We start from the raw sequence: 21,825 nt of genomic DNA, 5'->3' as shown, positions 1-21,825 counted from the left end.
GACAGAGAAGGGAAAAAAAAAAAAAAAAAAAAAAAAAAAAAAAAAAATTCTTCTACTTCAGAAACATTCCCAGATTTATTGGAGCATATTCATAGAATGGCTTGGGTTGGAAGGAACCTTCAAAGATTGTCTAGTCCAACCCCCCTTCCATGAGTATAAATATTTTTCACTAGATCTCATTCCTCCATTTCCATCCAAGCTGACTTTAAACACTTCCAACAATGAGGTATCTACAAATTCTCTGGATACTATTCCAGTATCTCACCACCCCTATAAATAAAAATTTCTTCCTTATACCCAATCTACGTCTGCCCTCATTCAGTTTAAAACCATTGCCTCTTGTCCTGTCATTACAGGCCTTGGGAAAAAGTCTTCTCTTGTCTTTCTTATAAGCCCCTTTTGTATATTGAAAGGCAGCAACAAGATCTCCCCGGAGCCTTCTGTTCCCCTGGCTACACAGCCCCAGCTCTCTCAGTCTGTGGGTCTGAGCACATTTCCCAGGTCTCACCTATAAGCAAGCCAACTCACTTATTTTTCAGAATCTCCACAATGCTTAAATCAGATGGTGTTACCTTCCTGGTTAGCCTCTCTGAGGATGGCCAAAACCAGAATGTCACATGCCCTGGAAAAGCTCCAGAGCAAACAGGAAAGTAAATTATTTTAAAATTACACTGAGGCAAGGCAGCCAATGAATGCAAGTTTTGAAGTCACATTTTCAGTGTGGCAACTTAAACCTCACTGTGTTCCATTATAGCTAAGTAGTTTTATTGACTCTAACGTGTTGCTGACTTGTGAAATGTAAAAGTATGCAGATATGTCTCCCACATCTGATACTGCTTCTGCACCACTCATGAAGAAGTAAGCAATTGCAATTAAATTCTGTTCTAAAAGAAAAGAGCTATAGCTCTAAGTTTATTTCATTTCCAAAAAGCAATTTGCTTTTTTTTTACTGTCAAACACTTATAAATTCTTTGTTATTTTTCTTACAAAGACTTTTGACATGTATCATTCACTTTAAAGTTTATTATTGTATTTCTCATGAAGTTGCATTCTTAAGGCAAAGAGATCAAAAGGATAGACAGCTTTGGAGCACAAGCTGTAAACTAGTTTGATTTCAAGATGATTGACAAAATATTTGAATCGTGTTCTGACAAACTATACAAACAATTCTAAAGGTCTTTTCCAAACTAAATTTTTAAATTAGTTTCTATGATTCTAAGTAACAAATGTACCCAAATAAAGTTAATGTCTATTACAAGTTATTCCCCCTTTACTTTTGCAAACTGTGTTGGATTTTCAGAGTGCAACACAATATAAAGTTACTGCACTATGAGTCAGGATGGCATTAATTTTACCTGATGTTCAGATTCTGCAGTTTTCCTATCTCAGTAGAGTCCAGATGGCTTATTTTAGATTGCTACCTCAGAATGAGACCAGTCACAGGATTGACTACACTGACTGTGAAGAGAGTTTAAGACCCTCAGAACCCAAGCTCACATGAACCTACACTGTCAGAGGTCTACACAGATAGACTTCTGTATTTATTCAGATGAATTCCACTCTCATGTCATCTTTGCATCACCTTATTGAAAAAAAAAAAATTAGAGATGCAAAGGAAGTTCACTACTCTATACAATAAAAAAGTTCTTCCTCCAACTCAGGCCAGTCAAAGCAGTGTATTTATTGAGGGATCTTCAGGGGGTTTTTGTGTAAGATGTAGCTTTGTGTCTAGCTACAGCCTAGACAAGGCAGATATGGGAAAGTTCTTAGTTGTTAGATATCAAGACCCCCAAGGCATTAGGTAAGAACAGAGTACTGAGAAGTTAGCTCCAGACTCAAAATTTACACAGAGACATATGCACACAATATAATTAAAAGATAAAGGTAAAATTAAGACACTGCCTTTGGGAAAGTCTGTCCCTTAATTGGAAGAAAGATGATTAAACCTGCTGTCAGATACTTTTGCTAAACTGAATATCTTATGAGGATGAGAACTAAAAGCAGGAGTTTGCTTTCTTAACTCTTAAAGAAAAACAAGAAACTGATACCTTTCTTGTCAAAAATATCATGATCAAATAACTGCTGCTTTTAATCAATCCTTCCAAAAATCTCAAGCTATGTTTCCCTTCTTAAGATAACACGTTGTTTCTTCCTATTTACTTCCTAGGAGCTTCTTGTCAAACATTTTTTTCTTAACAATAAACATAAGACTTCTAATTGGAAGTGATATACAAAACACTTACAGATGTCTTGTGATGGGGAAGTCCATTATATGCAATTAGCAGAGCCACTTTGTTCCAACCTCAGAAGTTTGGAAGAGCTGCTCCTCTGCAGGGCTGTGCTGGAAGTACAGGGAGACTGGTCAAGTTACCAACCAACCACAAGACTCGAGAAGTAATGCTACCAGATACTTCTGTGGAGTTCAGAGTCAATACTGGGCTTCCTTGGAAGAGCTCTTGTAGTATCACTGTGAGCTTTTCAGGCACCTGCAGCAATGCAGTGAAAGATGTGAAAGTCATGCCTGTGAAGAGCAGGGAGTAAGCTCAACAAGGGATGGCTCATCTTATTGCACTGGTAAAATATCTTTCTACAAGAAAAATAAAGGTGTTTGTGTTTGTTTTTTTTTTCCCTGAAGAGTGTGCCACTATGACTTGTTCACATGACAAAATATTGGTAGTGCAGCATTGTTCAGGGCTCATTCATGTGTTTGTACACCTTAAGTGTGGATTTCTGTGTTACTTCTTCTCTTGGACTTAAAACTAGTTCACGATTCTAACAGTAGGGACAAGAAACAATCAATCTCCATGTGTAAGATACTGCCTTTTTTTCCTTTCTTTTGTAACCTGTAAAGCTGTTTACATAAATATATTCTTTCTACCACATCTTCAGATCTGAAAAGCTTTTCAGCTGTTTTCAGGTGAGTCCTCAGTTTTGAATACTTGAAAGACACCTAGTTTCCCTCCTGCATTCTTTCAACTGCAGTTTCATTCTCCATTTTAGTGTCACAGTGAGGGCTGTGCTCTGTGCTAGTGCTGATGCCATTTTGAAGTATGGGATTGTGACCAAATTTAAAATTTCCCTATTGCCAGCACTCAAGATGCCCTACTCTGTATGTTCTGCACCACACAGTGACTTATCCACTGAACAACTTGATTTCCTCTGTCATTATTTGAACTAGAGACCATTTTGGACTGTATGTATGATTGGAACAAGCCAAAGAATTGCAGCAAATGTAGTCAATGAATACTAGAATGCATAAGCACAGTTTGGAATAAAGTTTATTTCCCATTATTTTTACCATGGCAACATACAGGAATTAAAAAACACAAGTATGACTTTCAAGTACAGTTTTAATAAAGACAATAAACTGACCTTCGGAAATAGGAATTTTTCTTTGGTTTTCTGCAAGGACGTGGAGTCACATATATATTAAAAAAAGCCTTCTAAAGTGTTTTTTATTATCGTCATAAAAGGGCTGGCAAGAAGAAAAGTAGACTTTGCTTTTGAACAAGGCACAGCTAGGAGTTTACAACTGGAAGCATATTGTAGCAGAGCAATGCATACTATAGTAGAGTCATGAGACAATAAAGTGAAATAAAAATACCTATTGTGCATACTCAGAACTTCATTACACCTCTGTGTTCATTACATCTATTTAAGAATAGGAAATGGTTAATAGTGATGCAAAAAGAATTATAAGAAAGCAATCAAAAAGAACTCCTAAAGGATTAAAGAATAAAAAATAGTCAGAGGGCTAAAAAACAGATAAGAGTAAAATAAAGATGTTACAGAAGATTGTGAAATTACAAAAGATGTTTTCAAAATATGTAAGAACAAAAGGTCACTGAAGAACATAATCATGTCTAAAGAATAAATTTTTTTTAAGAGAAAAGGCAGAAAGTGTTGGAAAATGTAAATAAATTCTTCACATAACATATCAGAATGAAAAATTATAGACAGATGGCAGACCTGTACACATACAGGTATATCTTTCCTGAGGCAGAGAGAAGGAAAAATACAGAAGTAAACAGAATCTATCCAAAATATTACAGGTCACAAATTTAGCATATATCAAATGGAATAGTTTTGCATGCTAAGACTTATCCACTTCACAATTCATAGAAAGGTTTAGAAAAAAACATTGAAAAAACAGCATCACTCTTCACAAGAGTAATTTAAATCACTTCACCCTTCAAAAAATATTTTTCTTGTGCAAGATGTTACTTTGAAATCAACTGGGCTGTTCACATGAGCGGCAGCAGTGGGCTGTGGAGCAAAGGAACTTTTGGTGGATTTGAGGTAAGGTGACTAGAGCTGTGCAAGAAATGCCCTGATGCAAGACTTCTCACAGTATGTCCCTAGAGAAGCAAGGACTGTATTCAACTCAGAGACACTGTGTCTTTCTGTCATATTTTAGTGGTATCCTTTTACACAGGAAAGTAACTTTCCTCAAGCCCAAACACAGAAACACACACTTATAGGAGTGATGTATTACAAAAGCAATCGAGCATAGCTAACTTCAGCAAATTATGCAGCAATGGCTTTTGCAATGTGAGAGAATCTACTAATGAAAACCAGAAGTTTCAACTCTAAACAAAAGTTTCGAACTCTGCTAGCCTGGATTCAAGTTTAAACCCCTACAAGTAACCACTCTTCTGCATCAAAGGTAACCATCTGTCATATTTTTAGCCACATCTGTAAAGGAGTTCAGTAACTTTAGTCTAAAAAATCAAAACACAGACACGTATTCTCAGCCAAAACAAAGCCAGAGCCAGAAGTAATTTTAATTCCCTTCATTAAATATTGTTTTGGCCATGAACGTATGTGTCAAATGGCTGTGGTTGTAGCCGCAATGGCCCAGGGATATACAAAGTTTGTAGGGTGAAAGAGTTGCTGATTAAGAGTTTGCATGTCTAAAATACTGTGTTTTCTTCCAGCTGTAGTGCTTCCTCTAGCAAAATTATTTCTTTCCCCTTCTTAATCTTACTCTTTCCTAAAAATCTTACATTGGGAAACAACAAGACAGCTCTGAAGTCCTTCACAAAAGAGTTTCCAGCAGAGCATAAACTAGAGCAATTCAACTTTGGGTCCCTGAGGATGAGACACCTCCCTGCTCTGCACCTCTGCAGAAGCCCTGCTCTCCCCTGTCCTGGACAGGAGTCTCAGCACTGCCTTCTGGCTGAAGACATGCCAGAAGAAGCAAATGGATTTTTCCTTTCTGCTTGTTACCTGAAAACATCAGCTTCTCTGGGGAGAGGACAGTCACACTGGCTGAATGCACCTCCCTGCATCTATGGAGAGAAACTGCAACAAGCTGTCTGGAAAGTACCTGCATTCTGGGAGGTGGAAAACTGGCTTGGGCTGTTTGGTTTCACCTGTGTTCAAAAAGAACAGAGCTTTGAAATGTCTTATTAACAGAGTTACTTCAAAAAGAGGTTAATCCATCAATCATTCCACCAGAGGAATAACCCAAACTTCCAAAATTTTAACCTGCCTATTGGATCAAAAGCAGTGCAAAAACAAAGAGTAAGGCAGTGATTACAAACAACCACTAAGATACTAATTGTACAAAAGGCCTGCCAGCCTACAGGTCAGTTTTAACCTGACACTCATTAAATCCTTGGTGTTGATCAAAATAACTTGCAAACACAATAGCTGCAAAGCAAATAAATACCTAGGCAAAACTCTGTGTCTTCTATCAACTCAGATAACAGAAGTGTTCCTCATCTATGAAGTAAACCAATGATAGATACAAACTGTGTGTCTGCAAACAGGCAAGCACTATTCAGAGGAAGCATTGTTACAGCAGTCAGCATGACTATTATAAGATCATTTAAGAAAATAAAATAAACAGCTCCCGGGCCATCTGAAAATAAGATAACAAAATATGAAAAGAGCAAACAAAACTACCATTTCCATTTCCAGCCTGTTAGCAAGTCAGTTGATCTGTAAAGATGACTGTGTCTAAAAACTATAGCAACAAGAGCTAACAAGGGTCTATCATCAGCCTGCACCAAAAAATTCAAGTGAGGAATTTCCTAATGATAAATGCCTGCAACAAAACAAAATTAAAAGCTGAAGCTATCAAACAATCTATTTTTATATTTTTATATGCTTTTTTCTGATGTACTTTTTCAGCACAGAATGGTCTAAACCATCATTTTAGAAACTTAAGAAGATACGGTTCCTTCCTTTTACTCAGTAAGTCCCAGGAGTTAAATACTCAGCTGACCAAATCATCATGTCTTGCACTATGCTGATATGTGAAGCTAGCTCCACTTCCTTCATCCAAATACTATCCTGTTTTCAAGAGTAAACTTTTCTGTATCTCACCTACTGCAAGCAATTTGTTTCATACAAATAACTAGTGGAGCAGAAACATAATATACACAACAATAATCTGAAAATTCAACTGAATGAGGAATGGCTTGGTTTTATTCCTTGGTAGAATCAGCATTTTTGTTTCTGTAGAAGATTACAACCTCTGCACAGAGACTGAAAGACATCCTCAGAACTTTTTGTGTGAGTGAGAAGAAAGAAACTCACACAAAATTTATGTGAATGCCCTCATTTCTGGACGGAAAGACTGCCAGCTCTTCCTCCCCTTCCAGGTGCTTCAGTCCACCCCATGCTATACACCATCTCTTCATTTAATACAGGAACTTCTGCTAGAATTTCACGTACAGTTTATTTTCATTTTCTTTTAATTTGCCAAAAACCTGAGAAGAAAAGGTATTTAGGTTAATGGGTAAATAGTTCATGCAACCGTCAATGAACCAAAAAAGAACAGATGCTTTACAGAGAAGTGACCTGTATCATGCCCTTTTCTTTATCTTATTTTTTTCTTCTTGTTCTACTGCAGGATTTTAGTGAAAAAAACTAGCAATATAAAATAAGTGTGTGTGTATACATATATACACATATATATATATATCAAAATGAGTGTGTATATATATACATACAAAAGAGCAGAGGTAAGAATTTTTCAAATTAGAAAGTTGATTCTTAATTCACGTTAACTGCAGCTCTTCATGAACTCTCCATTCCCTACTGAAAAGGAAAGTTGAAACTGGGAGAGAGGTTGCAGTTGCTAGCAGGTATTCTGGGATTTTCCATTAGTTTAAAAGCTTTCTGTCTTTTTAATTGTAGCTAATTAGTACCATTTAGGAGACATAGTAGAGGCACTGTGATTGTCTCCTTCACTCAATGGTCACAGAGTGTATGGGGGAGACCAAAGTCTAGAAGGATATCTGTGATTGTGACCCATTCTCATCATTTGTTTCCATTCTAAGTAACATCAGTGCAGAGTTTTATATTACGTGAATGAAAATTTAAAGTGAAATTATAGCTTTCAGTGGCAAATTACAACTAGAGGTGACCAAGGGAGGATTAAGCCCATCATTTTACTTAAGAGCTCAGATGGTTGGAGTAATTGGATGATAGCTGTAGGGCATCCTTTTGGTCTATAATTAGGTCATTTCTTTCTCATCCCCTCACAGTGTGTGTAATTACAAATTAATTTGAAATCCCACTGTGAGTAAAGAAAATCAGTTTAATATAATGGAAGTACAAAAGCCACAGGATATTATTTTTAAGAAGATTTTTAGTGTTTATGACAAAATACTCAACCTGGCCCAAAGTCATACCCTTATGGATTGCAGGGCTCATATTTCATTTCTTTCTTAACTTTTGTACAGACACAGATAAATTTTCTCCCTTAAAATAAATGACATTTTATGATCATGCTTTGCTCCAGCATCTGTCAGGAGCTATCAACAGCATGAAAAATTGGGGCACAAACAGAAAACCAGACAGAAGGGTTTTGATTGGCAACAGTACTGTCAGAGGACTTTCAGTCAGCTCTAAACAAGGTGATCTATTCTGCCATTTTATTCTTCAGTGCTGCCACTATTTACTTGCCATTTGAATTATATTGTTCTGCTTTTACACTGAAAGCATTACGTGTTGCACAGTCCTAGCTAACATTCCTGATTCTGTGTGCTGCAGGAGCTCACCCTTTTCATCTCCTGGCTGAGCTGTGCTGCTGGCAAGTTCCCCTTCCCTTTCTTTATCTCAGTGCTGTGGTCGGATGTGCTAGACCTCCTGCCTGCCTTAAAGCCAGTACAGGTAAAAACACGCACTCCTGACAAGTGGATAACCCCAACCAGATCCGCACAGACAATGTTTTGACTTGTTGAACTTCCTCTTTCACTCAAGGGACAAACATGTTTTCATCTCTCCCCAGAAATCTTGAAAGGGGTCGGTGACTTCTGTGTGCAGCAGGAGCTCACCCTTTTCATCTCCTGGCTGAGCTGTGCTGCTGGCAAGTTCCCCTTCCCTTTCTTTATCTCAGTGCTGTGGTCGGATGTGCTAGACCTCCTGCCTGCCTTAAAGCCAGTACAGGTAAAAACACGCACTCCTGACAAGTGGATAACCCCAACCAGATCCGCACAGACAATGTTTTGACTTGTTGAACTTCCTCTTTCACTCAAGGGACAAACATGTTTTCATCTCTCCCCAGAAATCTTGAAAGGGGTCGGTGAGAGGGTCCCAGGTGTGATCTGAGCACCGGGAATGTCGACAGTGAGCCGGGGGCTGCGTGGGGTGTGCAATGAGGGGGAAGAGCAGAAGAAAAGACCATTGGTGAAAGAACAAGGGTATCGAGATTTGATCATATTGGTAGGTGTGTTGTAAAAACTGTGAAACATCCCATGCCGTTAGCATGATAAGATTAAAGTTCTGGCAGGAAAAAAAGAAAAAAAACAACAAAAAAAAGAGAGAGAGTGAGAGAGAAGAAAAAAAAATAAAGGAACTCTTTGGGTATAAGTTCCAAACTTCATTAAGAAGCTTCTTTACTGCATAGCTCCAAAGCAAAGATATGCTGGGGCTTGTGGAAAAATAAGGGGGTGTTAAAAAGCTACCAAGTTTCTTAGTTTTCAAAAAAGTTCAAAGTCTTAGTCTTGGATTATTCCCACTGTGACCTCCAGGTCTATTTGTGATGCCATAAAAACTGTATTCAGGAAGGAAGGAAGAGATTATCAAAAAGGAACTTCTTTTAATCTAACAGTGTCTTGATAGGAATGTTTTTTTTCTTTTACATAAAAGCTTTCATATGAGGATCTCAACATACTTTTTACATTAAAAAATAAATAAATAAAAATCACAGCAGCATGAAAAAAACCTGGAAAAATGAGCTAGAAAGATGTAAATAAAAAGACTTGGAAGCACTTATTACTTACAGGAGACATATGAGACAGTAAGGTGACCTAGTCTTCTCATTCCAGAAAAAAAAAGAGAAAAAAAAAGAAAAAAAAAAAAAAAAAAAAAGAGACATGTTAATAGGATCTATCCATCAATATGTTTCTGGACTGGTAATGTCACTCTGTAATTTTTGAAACCAGAAGTATTTTAAAATTTCCACATGAAACTGAACAGGTAAAATATTTATTCTTATGTCCTCATTAGAAAATGTTTTTCAAATTCTAAGGAAAAATATTTTTTTCAACCAAATCTCATTTTCTACTGGGAAAATTTTGCATTCAAATTTTTCAGCCTCCTCTATGTAGCTTCTAAGTCAGAAGGTACACATGAAGGTTATATGGAAAGAAAGTAAATATGTAGATGAAAGAATTATCTGCTCTAATTAATTTTTTTTCTGGCTGATACAATTAAAATACTATCTTAATTTTAAAAAATAGATGTTATTTTACCATACAGGGACTAGACTTGGATGAGTAGTTTTCTATAGGGAAACATCTACCACACAAATCTACTACTTATAGTTATTCACTTACGCTGCTATGAGTTTTTAAATTAAATTAGTCCAATTAACAGATACTGGAGGCTATCAGTGAGTGTTGTTATACAAAAATAAATACAAGGGCCAAAACAGAATAATTATTGTGTTGTTTCAACTCAATTTATTGAGAATTTCTTAATCTCTCTAAACCACAATTAAAAAATGGGTGATCTCAAATTGGCTTCTAGAAAACAATTTAAATTACGTGAGTAGTGAATTAAGTCATTCCCTCTAAGCTTTTACAACTCTTTGTTTACTATGTAAATAATTCATGACACTTTATTTATACCAGAATAGTGGGAAATAGAAAACCATAATACAATGTTTTCCTTCTTTTCTTACTATTCACTGTGTCTTCACTTTAACAAGTATTCCATTGACATAGTCATTTATTAGATAGAAAAACATTTATCCCTACTGCAAAGGTGCCCTATAATCATTCCCCTGTTCAAGAATATACTAATACACTTGGAACAAATAAATCTTGCTCACGGGTTGCCCACACTACACCCCTCAGGATGCTACCACAACGTTGCAACGTTCACCTCAAACCTCAAAACCACTTGAATAAAACCTTGGTTTGATGTGTTCCTGTCCCTCGGGCCATGCTTACAACGGTTCATGAATGCAGTTTGAGGTTTTGTATGCATCTGAGAAATCTCTGGTCTGTCAACCCTTAAAGCTTCCCAGGTGGTATTCTTCCCACTTCCTTCCACCTCTGCTTGGTCCAGGTGCCAGGGGAAAAAGGATGACGACGGTAATTTAGAAATATAGATCCTAAAAATGTTCTGATGTGGTGAGGAGTGAGAGAACATTACAAAAAAAAAAATAATAAAAAAATAGATTAATGGGAAGATGAAAATTCCACTTGCAGCAAATGTGAAACGTTACATTCCATAGTGTTCCACATTACAGTTAGAAACCTCATGAACATTTTTCCTAAAATACAGGATTGTGCTAGATATCTGTTTTCTTTTCAACACTTTATTTAAGTGAAAGAAGGAGGTCTAAGAGTATAGGAGGCTCAGCTACACGTCCTTGATCTGCTTGATAGGAATGGTTATATTAATTATATGCCTGCCTTAATAAGGATTTTTTCCATTTGTGTCACAGCCCTAGCTGCCCACCATAAATCCTGGGCATTGGCCCTTGTTTTAGTGGAATATCCTTCTCAGAACTGTTTTGCTTTTGACACACGTTACTTCCCCAAACACTCTCTATGCTGTTCTGAGCCATTTTTTCTACAACGTTTCCACTTGGAATCATTTCAAGAAAACACTCAGAGTATTAAATCAGATTTTAAGAGACTGAATTATTTTCTAACTTACACATTACAATACTCACCTATGTGACAATATCCTGAAACCTCAGTAAAAGTTTGATTCCTTAGTCAGAAGTGGAACAGAATTTACTGGTTTAGCACCAAAGATGTTAGAGGTCATAACACATTCCTGGGAGTTTAAACACTCATTGGCATGGCTGGCAGAATCCTCCTTCCCTTTGCTGATCCAACCCTGGGTCACTGGGTAGACCACTGTTGAGCTTTTGCTCCTGTTTGAATTGTGCTTTTCCTTCAAGTGTTTGAAATAAAATACTTCTCACTGGCCTAGGTGGCCAGTTCCTATTAGAGTATTTTATGTTCTTTTTTTGCAATAATATTATTCTTCTTCAGTAACATTCATTTTTCCTTTGGCCTTTCAACCTGTTATTCTATATCAGCAACTGAAAGGAGGAGACCTACTCCTTGTGTCACCTTCTTACAGGTGGTAATATGGTAAAATATATGTGTTGTCTCTCTGCTCCTTACAGAAAAAAAGGGTGTTTGCCTATTCCTGTGCCTGATCTATTCATAAGGATATTGTCAGTAGGTAACGAAGACTTGTGTGTATGGCTGCAGTGTTCCCTCAGAACAAGTATCTATTTATAAAGGTTAATTTCAGACAAAATAAACTGAATTTCAGATAAAGCTACTATTCTTGACAAGGTCCCATAAGATTAACATCCAATCTTTGCTTTAAGGTAAAATTTTAAGTATATTGTGCCAAGACCTAGTGCCCTATATTTATTTTTTAAAGTGTAATTCAAAATTACTCAGACTGACTCTGCCGTTTCCTTCAGGCTTAGACCTATCAAAGTAGTTTTTCATAAGCACAAAAATGGCTTGCTAGTGTTTGCCAACAGAAACATTGCCCTGTTTTCTATACAGTTTATTCTTCATAGAAGCAAGGAGTGCTATGTTCATTCTTTCATTGTAGAAAGGATTAGTAGACTACCTAGACATACATTCTTGCCTTCCAATGGTAGTAATATGGTTTTGACTTCAAGTAGGGGTGACTTTGGTTTCCAGATCTTGTGGTGTAAATGAATATACCTCAGCTGTGGTCTTGGGATTATACAAGGTTTGGGATGCAGCTAAAACTTAATTAAAAGTTTTCATAATCATGTTCTTATGCTCCAAAGAGAAGAGATGAAAAAAAGAGCTTACTAGAAAAAGCAGACTGTATTGAGTTGACCACTATTGTTTAATGAACTCCTTTTCATAGATTTAAATGCAGAAGTGACCATCTTGTCTGATCTCAAGCATAACAAAGGCCATAGATTTTAATCCAGGAATTTCATCCTTTCAGTGAGTATCTCTGAGTCTAGTTGATTTGATCTTTTAGAAAAACATACAGTCTCTGTTGAAAGCAATGAGGAGTTTATCCCTCCTCACCAGTAGCCTTACAGGTAATACTGCATACAAGAGCTTGTTGCACTTCTAAGGTTACACAGTCACTGACAGGAAAATCCATTTAAGAAACAAATCTATCCTGAACAGTCCTTTAATCTCTTGCATTATCTTCATTGAAGGTGATTTTATTCTGAGATCCTGAGGTAAAAAAGCTGCTATAATTGCACTGCCTGCATATGAATGTTGGTTTAATGACTTTTTAACCCATTAGACAGCCATGGGATAACAATGTTAAAGAAATGTGTTCCCCAGAAACAGGTAGCTAGATAAATAGAGTCTACTCTAGAGTCCTAGGTGGACTTAAATATTAGACAGTGGAAAATCTGAATAGGAAAAAGAGGCTCTAAATGTTCCAACTACAGAAAAGCTTCAGCTGAAGACTGCAATTTCATAGGCACCACAGAATTGTTAAACTATAAAATCTGTCAGTGAGCTTATATGACCATTTCTCTGAAGAACCTAAGAAATGTACTCAATTCACCTTGGCTGAGTCCTTTGATCACTGAGTTTTTGGTCAGGTTGGCTTTGCTTTGCTTCCAGTTTTATCAGTCTCTCAAATGTATCTTATTTTTCCTCCAATTGTTTAAGAAACATTTCCCAATTCAGTAAATGGAAGAATCCTGATGAACAATTTCATATTTTTACTGCATTTTGATTCAGTGTAGAAAAATTAAAACCTGTAAACTTGATTTAATTTCATCTGCTTTTTGATTTTTGTGGCTCAGCTGCTGGCCCAAGACCATGGATGTAACTCAGTGAAGGCACATTCATACTTCCCCTGTGAAGCTGAACACAGATCAAATGTCAGAAAGGGACAATCCCTGCCTGAAAGAGCTGCAAATAAAAATAAAAATAATTTAAAAATCATGCATGAAACTGAAGGCATAGGGAAGTAAAGGGATGCATGAAAAGCCACTTATGGAAGAGCAGGAGCAAGGAGAGGGTCTTTTAAGTCCAGCTGCACCTAACAACCTGTAACTGTCATGATTAGCAGTAGTACAGTTGGGTTCATCCTCTAAGGGTTTATTTCAGCTAAACTAGACAACTCATGGCTCTGCATTAGAGTTCATTCTGAAATAGCAGGAACACATTTGGAAGATTCAAGGTCAGAGGCTCTCATGTCAGTTGTGTGTAAATAAAATTGTAGGAGAAATTGTGCTATTTGTAAGGAAGAACAGTATAACCAACTATAGAGAATTATAAGCAGGACAGTAGTAATATCAAAAGGATTCTGAGTAAATAAAAATAATTCAGGAAAGACTCTTCCCCATCTATTCATGACTAGTGAAAAGAACCAAACCTACTGAGCATGAGGTTACCATCACAGCACTTTGCCTCCCCACTCCATGCCAAACCAAGACGCATATAAAGAAAATTGAAAACAGAACTCTCTTCATGTGAGGTGATCCATTCTGTAGGCCGATATCAAAGGTTTCAAATTTTAATGGGTAATCAGCCAGCTTGAGACATTCCCTCAAGGTGCCTGCATATTTTGATTACAGAAGAACTCAACACTACAGCTCTGCTGCTCAGGCTGAGCTCTCTGTGTCTAGTACCTTATATTATTAGACATATATTTTGTATTAATTTATACCTTAGGGAATTATGGCACATTAGTTTCCAACTTGAAGAAATCATCTGTCTCTTTAAATTGACATCAGGTGAGGCACCTACAGCCACATAATAAAAGCTTCCTCACATAAGCATGTAAGAAAAGGTCTCTCTCAGGGACCAGTGATGAAAATGACCACTTAGAAACTTTCCACAGGAGTAGCATTGCCAGCTCTTGGCATTCAGGTCTCACGCTTAAAACTGAAAAAAAAAAAAAAATCATTAAAATAAGCTTCATTCCTGTTAGTCTTCTGTTGCTGGTTTGTTGGTTTTTTTCATTTCAACTTTTCCTCATTCCAACTTTTCCTCTGTCACTGCGAGGACCTGAGAATTTCAAATTCTTTAAAAGCTGAGAATTTCAAATTCTTTAAAAGTTAACACAGTAATTTTCACTCAGCCATTTTACTCCAGTATATAATGTTTTGAAAAAATTACCAAATATCATGAGGCTTGCTAATAAAATCACAGCAGCTGGCAACATGGTTGAATGAAACATTCTCCTCAGGATCTTTGAATAGACCAAACCTGCTGGTGTGTACAACTATTCTCTTCAAACAGAAGCAATGGAGCCAGACAGAGTGACTATAGTGCATAAGTTATGACCTGTCCTGGCTAAGCTGCTTTTTGTTTCTGGCTTTGTTGATATCTCCTTGTTTACTCTTCTGTCATTATAGTTAGTGTATGTATGAGCTCTTGTGAACTGTCTTGCATTTGTATTACAAATATGCACAGACGGACAAATAGCCAAACAGTCAAACACAAACCAGCTGCAAAACAAACAGGTATTGCAATATTACTCTCAGTAAGTGTGGCTGAGAAGCACATAAGAACCCAGGGTCAGTGCCTTATTTACATGTTAGTTCATCTCATTACTTGAGGAAACAAAATGACTAGTCACAGATGTGTAGCCCAGCATTAAATCTCAACACTCTCCTCCTTTAAAAATGTCATGGCTGATTTGCTCACCTTCCTTCTACCTTTATTTTTTTTGCATGCTAGTTCCTGCTTGCTTGTGTGTCTGTCCTCCTTTCTCCTCAGAACTGGAATCCAGCTATGTACTCTTGGATAGCAACTGCACCACTTCACATTATCTATTTTAACACAAATCAGCCACAGGTCAAAGTGTTCATATCACAACCAGAAAAAAAACCACATACAGTTTGAGATCCAGACAAGGGATTAGAACAGGGCTTCCATGAAATCCAAAATGCTATGTCCAACACTGAAGTTGTTACCACTCCTAGATATTTGCTGTAGTTTAATCAGGAGGCACGTAGACTTTTACCATAAAAATTGCCCACATGCCTTAAATTTTTTGTGTCTGTGTGTACATACAGCCTCCTAAACTACCTCAGCCAAAGGCTTCAAGGTCAGAGTCCTGCCTAACCCTGTCTAATCTACAAACAACTTCTTCTACCTATGACCTAAAACACAGGGGAGTACCTTCTGCAAACAATGCCACAAATGCCATTCACTTTTAAAAAACATGACCAGTGTAAGAGCATACATCTATCTCTCTTCATTCTTTTGAGGTTGAGAACACTTATCACTGAAAACCAACTTCAGTTTACCTGAGAATACTCAGTTCTTCATATCCTCTTTTCAAGAGGCTATCCTAACCTTAAAGCTGTACAGATAGAGAAGAGCACACCCAAAGTACTCCCATCAAAGGTTTTCTACTTTCCATAAAACTATTAAAAGTCTTCTAAAGAAGGAGGAAAATTAAGAAAGAATGAGATGATCCTGAGCCTGTGGTTAAAACACTTGCAAAACTGAAAGTCCTGTTTGTTTTTTCAAGGCTTTTTGTAGATTAATGCCATGGGATTAAAAAAATAATAATAATAAATTATGCAGGCACAGGGCAGCACTATTCCTTCTCCAAAGTGAAATCTGTAACCACCTGGAGAATCAATACTCCTTTTTCCAGTGACTGTAGTCAACTGAGACCACTCACCACTGGAGACTCTTGCCACTATTTGATCTGTTACCCTGGGAGAATGGGGGCTCCAGTTCCTCACCCTCAGTGAGCTGAGATATGCAGAGGGACTGAGCCTCCTGCAGTTTAAACACAGGACTAAATTACTCTTTCCACCTCTTCTATTCTATTATTAAAAAGAAAAATCATTATCTTGGTTGCATTTTCAAAAGAAAATTTACAGATGCTGACATGCAGGAGAAGCTTCCTTGCTGTGAATTCCTCGCATGAGGGAAGACACTATTTCATAGCTCTCAGGAAAAGTCCTAAAAATTAAGGAAAAGGGAGTACTGGTATGTAAAAGTCCTCACTCAATAGTGTTTGTTACTAAATTAGGCGTTCCTGCTCACAGCTCTGGTTTAGGTATAGTTCTGCCCAAGTATTGCATATCCACATTGCTATCACCAGGACTTTTTTGGAAGAGCCTAGATGCAGATGCTAAGCTTTGCAACTGTCAGTGTTTTGGTATCCACATCCCTAGCAAGAGGCTATCAACCAGCCTTTCAAAAGTGAAATGGCTGTCTCTCTTTCTTGAAATCCTGGTGAAATTTAAGAGTGGTTCTCAAAAATCTCAATCTGTAGATTTAAGTCCCTTTCTCAAATTAAATCTAAAAAATTAACCTGAAAACACAGGCTTTATGTTCACTGATATTCTTGTAACATTTGCTTGGCCCTGAGAAATCCTTTTTTTTTTTTTTTTATTGATACAAAGATTTTTATTGGTAAGAATTTTATTTTTTCTTTTACTATACAAAAAATAATTTTTGTATAAAACAGAGATCCTATTATTAGTGAAATACCCAGAAGTGATTTGTGCTTGTATTTGCTAAACATTATGGGTTCATTCCTGATACTGAATTAAAAGTATCATGGAAGATTTTTTATCTTAATATCAGAACAGAATTTTATTCCATAGGTCTAGTAGCTTTTTAATATTTCAAATTAAAGTTTTATTTAATTAATAAACATCCCATGGTTATTTTCTGTCATCACCTCTAGAAAATCCATTCCAAACTTATTAAAACACATATAAAGATTTGAAATTCTAGACCACTGAATAGTGGAAAAGTTTAAGCACACTGACTCCTGAAGACAGATTTTCCTACAGCAAAAGCAAAAGCAACATAGAGGTAAAAACAAGTTATGACAGGCTGTGCATGGATATTTGCTACTGATCTGTGCCTTTGACTCTCTGAAGAGAAATTAGTGTAGCCTTCATTTGGCAACTGTTTTTGGTGTATTCAAGTGGTACTTTTCCTCTGTATTGCTACAGCTCTGCCAGAATTGTCTAATGCCTCATGTATAATACCAGCTGCTCATAGCTATCTGCACCAAAACCCTGTTCAGAAGCTGCCAGAATGTCTCTGTAGACACATCTGGCAAGGGCTAGTCCTCACAGCAGAGAAAGCTGGAGCACTCAGGTGTAGCTGTTTTCCCTTACTCCCAGGTGGGCACAGGCACAGTCATGCTTCAAGCCTGTAGCCACAGGGCTCTGCAGATTCCAGTGAGCTTGCTGACAGGTAATGCATGTGGATGTGTTGTTTGAGCTGCAGCTGAGTCACTCAGAGAGGTCACTGCTTCTTGTGCTCCTCTTCCCCAGTGTGCTGAGGGAAGCCAAACCTTCCTGTGCAGTCACTTCCTACCCTGCCAAAACCATCTTGTTTAACCTGACCATGTTTAAAAGCATTGGTGGCTATTTACAGAACCAGCTTGGACAGGAAACATGCTGTCAGAGCAAGAAGGACAGCATAACCAGGTATGGGGATAGTGAAGCTCCTGAGACATGGAGACCTCAATATCTGAAAGCAGCTGAGCTGTGGTTGGAACAGTATGTTGGACTGCAGCTGGAGAGGTCTGCAACCACACAAATAGTGGCACATCCTTATGGAAATATTTTTAAACCACTCAATTTCAAAATAATCCCAATGACCTGTGATTCTTTCTGGGGACTTCTGTGCAATTTAACTGTGGTTATAGAGGACTGGCACTGACTAGGCATGGCTGGTTTGTGGTAATACCTGTTTGTTTTGGTGAGTGGTGGTGGTGGTGATTCAGCCTGATGTCTTTCATACTCCATGTAGCATTAATCCCACAGATATAGAAGGAAAGCAACATTTGGAGAACAGATCTAAAATGGACAAGGGAGCAGTTTTCTGCAGGGGCTGTGGCAGAGGAGGAAATCTGAAGAATGGAATATGGGAAAAGGTAATCTATTGAAACCATTTAATTAATACACAAAGACAGTCTCAGCTGACAGTGATAAGAGAGAGGTGGGAGAAAACACAGCAGATTGAGGAGGAAAAGAAAAGGAAGCAGGTAACAGCCTGTGGAAAGCTTGCTGACCGAAGAGGATACTGTCTCAAATTCCACCCCACAACTGCTCATCAGCCCCACAGACTGCTAGCTAAAATGACTGTTTGATCACACTGTCATGACCACACTAAATTACCTCAGTCAAAATTAGTAAACTCAGTCTGAGTAGAAGAACTTTGCTGACTGTACTCATTGTGTCTGAAACCGTATCAGAGCTGTTGACAAAAGCATTTCACCTTCGTACTTGGAAAAGACTAAATTATCCCAGAAATAATAAGATAATGAGGGCAGTAATGTTATTACATTATATAAATGCAACCACATAATGATGTGTCTCATCACAGCTATCATCATTCAGCAGATACCAGCTATGCTTTCTTAGTGAGGCGTGGCTGCACAGTGCTGCCTGGAAGCACTGCCAGATGACTACAACAGATTGGCCAAGGACACAGTTCTTCATTGCTCAAAGCAGAAGCACGTGGGTTTGAAATATAAGCCCTTGCACTAATATATGCTTCTGGAAAGGCGTGAATATGTAGAGAGATAAGAGTGCTTCAAGAATCCTGACAGATCATCCAGAAGAATGAGAAAAAGGAAGGATGAGATCCTTAAGCATTCAATACATATAACTTTCAGATATGGTGTCCTGCACATGAGCAGGATTGCAGGCTTTGAAGTTCTTGAGGGTCTGTATGTACTCATACAGAAATGGCCAGCCATAGTAATGTGGGCAAATCCACAAGTTCCTCGTAGCTGTGATCACAAGTGTTTTCCCACTGAGTTTCCACACTACTTTCCTGAATAAGCTAAACAAAGACTTTGGTTTTATACTTGTTTTTGAGAATATTTTAACAATGGATACCACTGATGGATTGGGCAGACAGGAAAATATCAAGAACCTGGATAGCTAGATGGAGTTCCAGAAATTATTAAAACCAGGTACAAGTTCCAGAAAGATGGTGGCCAGAAAAGCAGAGGCAGTGAGAAGTGACCCAAACTGTGTGTGATAAATTATACAAACTGTTAAGTTAAATTGCTAGCACCTTGTGGAAGGGTGAGGGTAACATACTTCCTAACACTGCTTGTATCTGCTACAGCTCTGAACTTCATAACTAGAGCTGGTCATCTTAGAAATGGGCAATGAAGTCAACCATCAGCGTAAGTAGTCAGTATGGCCTAGGGCAGCAATGTCTTAGCTAACCTTTCTACAACAATTATTTAATAGATTTAAGGGGAAATTTCTGCCTTGCAAATCACAAAGCAGTAGATTTTGAATCACTGATGTCCATCTAGCCTTTTACAAATCTTCAATATTTTGGTTGAGATCTGCATAATTTCTTATATCTAAATAAATTTCAGTTCTTTGCAGGAACAAGAATTTATATAAATAAGCAAACACTCAGCTTTGGTCCAAATGTATTCTTTTCACTGACAGTTTATAAAGGAATGAAAGAACAGCAGCAAGAAATTACAAACATAAGATTACAATTAAGTCAGCAGAAATCACTGATGAGAAGAGCTATGACTGCTGCTCATAAATACATCATAGGGTAAAGCTGCAGGAAGGGAGACCAGTACCAGGTCTCTCCAAGTGCTGACAGGCACCAGCTGGTGGACTGTGCTGGGATGTGACCTTGCCTGTGACAAATAAAACCCATCCTTCAACCTAGCATGTTAGCATTAATGTACTTCCAGCTGACAGTCTGCACTGTATACCAAAGTGTGCACTAGGGTGACCAAAGTCCAAGTGTGCATTCTGCAATGTTTGATGTGTGGACAGGACTCATCAGCAAAGGCTGAGGTGAACATCTAGCTGCAGTTGCCTAAATCACAGCAGCAAAATCCAGGTATTCGTCATTCTTATTAAACTCTTTTGTTATCAGCATGTAGTGGAAATATAACACCTGTCTGCTTCTCTTAGTTTTCACCTCCTTTAGGTTTTATATACTAAGGTCATACCTTCCCTTTGTTTCAATTTTGGTGGGATTAGCAGGAGTCGTCCTCTCCCCACTAACATCTACTGATGCCACCAGTACCAGGCTCCTCAGCGAGAAGTGTTATTGGAAAAAATGTTAAAAAATGCAGACTGCACAGTAAGGAATGGAAAAATAGTTACTTATGTTCATTGAGTCCAACTATATAGACATCGAAGGGGTAATAAAGCTTTAGCTAATAAATGCTAGTAACGTCTAAATGTGACTTAATAGCTTCAATTTAATGACTTTGGGCTATATCCAATGATAGAATGAGTCCCAAAAGTTTTAGGTGACTGGTACTCAGCATGGATTCTGATTTAGGTGCCAATTTTTCCTAAAGAGTGGATTAGCACATCAAAATGGGACCCAAAACAACCAGCTCAGCAGGGAACAGCCTAGAGCTGCTTCACTCCAAGAGAAACTGAGGGGTGAGTTTCTGTCTTTGTGAGATGCAGACCTCACCATCCTCTTCAAAACTTTTATTTTTTTCCTTTGAAGGAACAACATGAAGGCTTTCTTTGTTTTTCAAAATTATAAAGGAAGGCAAAAAAATTGTCTTAAAGTCAAGCAATTGCCATCTTCATGTAAGAGGTGGAAGTTACTCTTTAAAGTAACTGATTACAGCACACAGATGCTAGGAGAATGCCAGAACCTCAAGGCAGTGGAGGAAGATGGAAACATTTTCCTTCAAAATATGATTCTGGGTTTTTTTTTAATAATGGTGCATGTTAGAAGTAGGTTAAAAAATCTGACTATTAAGCAATTAGTTCTGGTGGAGAAAGTGAGAAACCAGTGAGACTAGCGAGAAAGTGCAATTCAGGCAGTCAGAGGTGAATGATATGACTCTGCATTGTATTACATGGCTCTTATCACTTTATGTGATATATGTGTGAACAATTAAAAACTTGAAGCAGCTATGTTTACATTAGAAGCAGAGGATTTGACTCCTGATATATAATTTCTAATACCTGATACTTATCAGTCACACAAAAAATTGTTGTTGTGCAATCTATGTAAATGAAAAAAAAATAAGAATCCAACATGTAGTTCCCGAAAGTGAAAGGCAGGCTCAAATCATCCCTTTTATTCCCCCCTTCAAGACTGCAGTTGAAAATACAGTTAACTCAGTCAAGAATCTTCATTCTTTTTCTTACTCCTTTTTTTTTTGTCAGGAGCTTTCACTCCCCCCACTGAAGGAAACTAAATTCATAGAACTTTACAGGGTTTCTATTGACTCTATGAATAATCTTGACTCTATGGATTATCCTCAAGCAGCTGTGGAGGACACAAAAGCTTTCCCCAGAACACAGGAAAAAGAATACTGATGCAGCCCAGGGCAGAATTTTTTTCCCTCAGCTCTCAAGTGATTTTTAAGAGCCAGCCGGTCTGGAAAACGATAAATTTGTTTGTAGGAAAGGTA

This window comes from Chaetura pelagica, unplaced genomic scaffold (assembly GCF_000747805.2).
Source record: "Chaetura pelagica isolate M959 unplaced genomic scaffold, ChaPel_1.0 scaffold17, whole genome shotgun sequence".
Lineage (NCBI taxonomy): Eukaryota > Metazoa > Chordata > Aves > Apodiformes > Apodidae > Chaetura > Chaetura pelagica.
Note: the sequence above shows the minus strand (reverse complement) of the source record.